Source organism: Struthio camelus, chromosome 35 (assembly GCF_040807025.1).
Source record: "Struthio camelus isolate bStrCam1 chromosome 35, bStrCam1.hap1, whole genome shotgun sequence".
Classification (NCBI taxonomy): domain Eukaryota; kingdom Metazoa; phylum Chordata; class Aves; order Struthioniformes; family Struthionidae; genus Struthio; species Struthio camelus.
Window position 1 is genome coordinate 156,054 of NC_090976.1, and position 6,000 is coordinate 162,053.

At 73.3% G+C, this 6,000-nt stretch overlaps 1 protein-coding gene across 9 annotated transcripts in view; it reads right to left on the reverse strand.

The window, feature by feature from the left end:
• Positions 1 to 4,848, reverse strand: part of LOC138063707 (neurexin-1-like) — a 78,896-nt gene extending 74,048 nt beyond the window's left edge. For all 9 annotated transcript variants that reach the window (XR_011137141.1, XR_011137142.1, XM_068923588.1 and 6 more), the window contains exon 1: positions 4,763 to 4,848. The gene's annotated coding sequence lies outside the window, so the exon portion shown is untranslated. The remainder of the gene's footprint in view (positions 1 to 4,762) is intronic.
• Between the last annotated feature and the right edge of the window lie 1,152 nt (positions 4,849 to 6,000).

Sequence of the window (6,000 nt, forward strand, 5' to 3'; positions counted from 1 at the left end):
GGAGGGGCCCCCCTCATTACCAGTCTCAGTTAATTAACCATGATTGGGGGGGTACCGGTCACCGCGGTAACGGGGCACCGGGGATATGGCATTATGCAAATGAGCCCCCGGGTTATTTATAACCCGGCCTCGTCGGCACCCCTCATTGGGTAATGGGGCTCATTAACATGCGCCGCATAATTAGCCAATCACGGTAACTGCTGCACCTGCAGGGGGGAGCGGGATTGACAGCGCCGACCCCCCCCCCCAAGGGACCCAGGCGTCCGGGCAGGATCCAGCATCCCCACCCCGGGGGCCCAGGCGTCCGGGCGGGATCCAGCACCCCGGGGGCCCAGGCATCCGGGCGGACTCTGGCACCCCCCCACCGGGGACCCAGGCGTCCGGGCGGGATCCAGCATCCCCACCCCCGGGGCCCAGGCGTCCGGGTGGGATCCAGCATCCTGGGGGCCCAGGCGTCCGGGCGGAATCCAGCATCCCCACCCCCGGGGCCCAGGCGTCCGGGCGGGATCCAGCACCCCGGGGGCCCAGGCATCCGGGCGGACTCTGGCACCCCCCCACCGGGGACCCAGGCGTCCGGGCGGGATCCAGCATCCCCACCCCCGGGGCCCAGGCGTCCGGGCGGGATCCAGCATCCTGGGGGCCCAGGCGTCCGGGCGGGATCCAGCATCCCCACCCCCGGGGCCCAGGCGTCCAGGCGGGATCCAGCATCCTGGGGGCCCAGGCGTCCGGGTCCCCGACCTCCCCGACCTCTTCCCCACCCCCCTCGACCAGGAGGGGCCCAGGCGTCCTCGGCGCGCCCTTCCCCCGCTGCCCCCCCATCTTTTCCCAGACCAGAGTTAATTAACTATCGATTTCCGCCTGGGTGCGGGGGGGGGGGGTGGGGGGTGTGCCCGGACGCCTGGGCCCCTGGGTTGGGGGGCTGCGGGGGTGCCCGGACGCCTGGGCCCCCTGGAAGCATGGGGGAGGGGGTGCAGGGGTGCCCGGACGCCTGGGCCCCCCGGGTGGGAGGTGTCGCGGGGCCCCCGGACGCCTGGGCCCCCGGTGACGGCTGTTAATAAAAGCTGCCGTCATGGCCGAGAGGCACCGACCTGCCCCTCCCCCACGCCGGGGGGGCCCAGGCGTCCGGGCGCCCCCCACCCAACGCTCCCAGGGGGCCCAGGCGTCCGGGCGCCACCCCAGGGACCCCGGCGTCCGGGTTCGCCCCCCCTTCCCCCCCCCCCCGGTGCTGTCACCCCTGGGGGCACCCGGACGCCGGGGCCCCCGGGGGGCTTTGGGGGGGGGGGGAACACAGCGGGGGCACCCGGACGCCTGGGCCCTTCCCATCTCCCCCGGGCGCTTGAAGGTCACCGGGAGGAGAAGGCGGGGGGGGGGGGGGGGGGGAAGGACCCAGGCGTCCGGGCGGGCGGGGGGGCCCGGACTCCTGGGCCCCGGCCCGCTGCGGTGCCTCGGTTTCCCCTGCCGGGGCCCCCCCGCCGCGTGCTCAGGGCCCGGCACACGCGTGTGGGGACGCACACACGCAGCCTCGCACGAGTGCGCCGCCCCGCACACGTGTGCACACGCGTGAGCGTGCACACACACGCGAGCGTGCACACACGCAGCCCCGCACACACGCATGAGCGTGCACACAACCGTGCACACACACACAGCCCCGCACGTGGGCACACACGTATGCAACCGTGCACACACGTGTGCAGCTGTGCACGCAGCCCCGCACACGCGTGTGCGACGGTGCACGCAGCCCCGCACCCGTGTAAGCGCCCGAGTGCTGCGCGCTCCCCCGTGCACACCCACGCACGCTTGCACACGCAGCCCTGCACACGCGTGTGCACACGCACACATCCACGCACAATCGTGCACGCACGTGCGCACGCCCCCAGCCGTGCACCCGCTTACGCACGCGCACCCCGGACCGGCACGGCCCCCGCGCACACACGTGTGCACGCACCCCGCACACACGCACCGCCCCGCGCGTGCACACACGCAACGCCGCACGCGCCCCGCGTGCACGCACAACCGCCCATGCACACGCACCCCGCGCACGCCCATGCACACGCACCCCCCAACAACTACACGCACACGCGTGTGCCGCAACCACACCCCCCCCGCCGGCCGCGCCACCCTTGCACACGCATGCACACGCGTGCGCACGCAGCCCCGCACGCGCTCCTGCCCCGGCTCCCGCCCTCGTGCGCACACACGTGGGGGCCGTGGGCCCCCCCCGCCCCGTCCCCGGGGGGGTGCACGCGCGCGTGCGGCGCACGCCAGCCCCGGGGTGGGGCTGAGCCCCCCCCCCCCAGCCGCGACCGCTCTGCACCGCGGCGGCACGCGGCCCCCGGCCCCGTGCAATGGGGCAGGATGCGGCCCCCGCCCCCCAGCGGTGCAGGGGGTCCCCAGCCCCCCCGGACCCTTGCAATGGGGCAGGATGCGGCCCCCAGCCCCCCCAGCGGTGCAGGGGGTCCCCAGCCCCCCCGGACCCTTGCAATGGGGCAGGATGCAGCCCCCAGCCCTGTGCAATGGGGCAGGATGCGGCCCCCAGCTCCCCAGCGGTGCAGGGGGTCCCCAGCCCCCCCGGACCCTTGCAATGGGGCAGGATGCGGCCCCCGGCCCCCCAGCGGTGCAGGGGGTCCCCAGCCCCCCCGGACCCTTGCAATGGGGCAGGATGCGGCCCCCGGCCCTGTGCAATGGGGCAGGATGCAGCCCCCAGCCCCATGCAATAAGGGGGGGGCAGGATGCGGCCCCCCAGCCCTGTGCAATGGGGCAGGACGGGTCCCCCCCCGGCCCTTGCAGTGGGGCAGGATGCGGCCCCCAGCCCCACGTCCCCCCTCCCTGCTGCCTCACCACCCCCCCGACCCCCCACCGCCCCCCATCCCGCATCACCCCCCTGCAGCCCCCAGCCCCATCCTGCACCCCCCGATTCCTGCACCCCAAATCCCACATCCCCCCAGCCCTGCAGCCCCCCAACTCCTGCACCCCCCCAGCCTGCCCCCCAACTCCAGCATCCTCTATCTTTGCACCCCCCCCGGTTCCCAGCGCTGCCCCCCAAATCCTGCCCCCCAAATCCCACCTCACCCCAGCGCTGCCCCCCAAATCCTTGCACCCCCCAACTCTGCACCCCCCGGCCCTGGTACTGAGCCCTGCACCCCAAATCCTGCCCTCTCCATCACCGCCCCCCCAGTTCCTGCATCCTCCATTCCTGCCCCCAAATCCTGCACCCCCCCAACCCCGGTACCCAGCCCTGCACCCCAAATCCTGCACCCCAAATCCTGCACCCCCCCATTCTGCCCCCAAATCCTGCACCCCAAATCCTGCACCCCAAATCCTGCACCCCCCATTCCTGCCCCCAAATCCTGCACCCCCCCGGCCCTGGCACCCAGCCCTGCACCCCAAATCCTGCCCCCCATCCCCGGTACCCAGCCCTGCCCCCCAAACCCTGCACCCCCCAGCCCTGCAGCCCCCCAAATCCTGGTACCCAGCTCTGCCCCCCCAACTCCTGCACCCCCCAGCCCTGCACCCCAAATCCTGCACCCCCCCATCCCTGGCACCCAGCCCTGCACCCCAAATCCTGCACCCCAAATCCTGCACCCCAAATCCTGCACCCCCCGGCCCTGGCACCCAGCTTTGCACCCCAAATCCTGCACCCCAAATCCTGCACCCCCCCGGCCCTAGCACCCACCTCCGCACCCCCCGGCCCTGCACCCCAAATCCTGCACCCCCCTGTCCCCAGCACCCAGCTCTGCACCCCAAATCCTGCACCCCCCAGCCCTGCCCCCCAACTCCTGCATCCTCCATCCTTGCACCCCCCAAATCCTGCACCCCCCATCCCCGGTACCCAGCTCTGCACCCCCCAAACCCTGCACCCCCCATCCCTGCCCCCCAACTCCTGCATCCTCCATCCTTGCACCCCCCCAACCCTGCACCCCCCCGGCCCCGGTACCCAGCCCTGCACCCCCCAAATCCTGCACCCCCCCGGCCCTGCCCCCCAACTCCTGCATCCTCCATCCTTGCACCCCCCCAACCCTGCACCCCCCCATCCCCGGTACCCAGCTCTGCACCCCCCAAATCCTGCACCCCCCATCCCTGCCCCCCAACTCCTGCATCCTCCATCCTTGCACCCCCCCAACCCTGCACCCCCCCGGCCCCGGTACCCAGCTCTGCACCCCCCAAATCCTGCACCCCCCAGCCCTGCACCCCAACTCCTGCACCCCCCCGGCCCCAGCACCCAGCTCTGCACCCCCCAAATCCTGCACCCCCCATCCCTGCACCCCAACTCCTGCATCCTCCATCCTTGCACCCCCCCAACCCTGCACCCCCCCATCCCCGGTACCCAGCTCTGCACCCCCCAAATCCTGCATCCTCCAGCCCTGCACCCCAAATCCTGCACCCCCCCGGCCCCAGCACCCAGCTCTGCACCCCCCCAGCCCTGCACCCCAAATCCTGCACCCCCCCGGCCCTGGCACCCAGCTCTGCACCCCCCAGCCCTGCACCCCAAATCCTGCACCCCCCCGGCCCCAGCACCCAGCTCTGCACCCCCCAGCCCTGCACCCCCCATCCCCGGTACCCAGCCCTGCACCCCCCAAATCCTGCATCCTCCATCCGTGCCCCCCAGCTCTGCACCCCCCAAATCCTGCACCCCCCGGCCCTGCACCCCAAATCCTGCACCCCCCATCCCCGGTACCCAGCCCTGCACCCCCCAAATCCTGCATCCTCCAGCCCTGCCCCCCCCAATCCCTGCAGCCCCCCAACTCCCACCCCCCCCGGGTACCTGCTGCCGGGGGGTGGCGGCGTCCCCGTCCCCGTCCCCGTCCCCGTCCCGCTCCGGCCCGGCGGCGCCCACCGGGGACGCGCGGCGGCTCCCGCAGTCCCGCCGCTGCCGCCCGCCGCGGCCGCGCGCACGGCCCCTCGCACGAGCACGGCCCCTCGCACGGCCCCTCGCACGGTGCACGCCTCGCACGGCCCCTCGCACGAGCACGGCCCCTCGCACGGCCCCTCGCACGAGTACAGCCCCTCGCACGACCCACGGCGCACCAGCGCGGCCCGTGCACGACCCACGGCGCACGAGGGGGGCAGCGGCGCGTGACCCACGGCGCGTGACCCATGGCCACGCACGAGCACGCAGCACCGCTGTGCGCCCCACGGATGCCCCACAGAGACCCATAGGGGCCCCACAGAGACCCCCCGGTGCCCCAAACTGCCCCACAGAGACCCCCCAGTGCCCCAAACTGCCCCACAGAGACCCCCTGGGGCCCCACAGAGACCCCCTGGGGCCCCAAACTGCCCCACAGAGACCCATAGGGGCCCCACAGAGACCCCCCAGTGCCCCAAACTGCCCCACAGAGACCCATGGGGCCCCAAACCGCCCCACAGAGATCCCCTGGGGCCCCACAGAGACCCCCCAGTGCCCCAAACCGCCCCACAGAGACCCATAGGGGCCCCACAGAGACCTCCCTGGTGCCCCAAACCGCCCCACAGAGACCCCCTGGGGCCCCCCCAGTGCCCCAAACTGCCCCACAGAGACCCCCTGGGGCCCCACAGAGACCCCCTGGGGCCCCAAACTGCCCCACAGAGACCCATAGGGGCCCCACAGAGACCCCCCAGTGCCCCAAACTGCCCCACAGAGACCCCCCCAGGGACCCACAGAGACCCATAGGGGCCCCAAACCACCCCACAGAGACCCCCCCAGGCCCCTAAACCGCCCCACAGAGACCCCCCGGGGTCCCACACAGACCCCCCGGGGTCCCACACCACCCCACAGGGGCCCCAAACCACCCCACAGAGACCCCCTGGGGCCCCCCCTTGCCTGCCCCATACCCAAGGAGGCCACAGGAGCCCGGACGCCTGGGCCCCCCAGCACCCCACTGACCTGGCAGTGACTCCCTCCACGGACCCAGGCGTCCGGGCAGCCCAGCTCCCCCCTCCCTGCAGCCTCCTTCCTCCCAGGGGGCCCAGGCGTCCGGGCCCAGCTGGGCCCCGTCTCAGGGTGACAAGGGGCTCGTTAGCAGC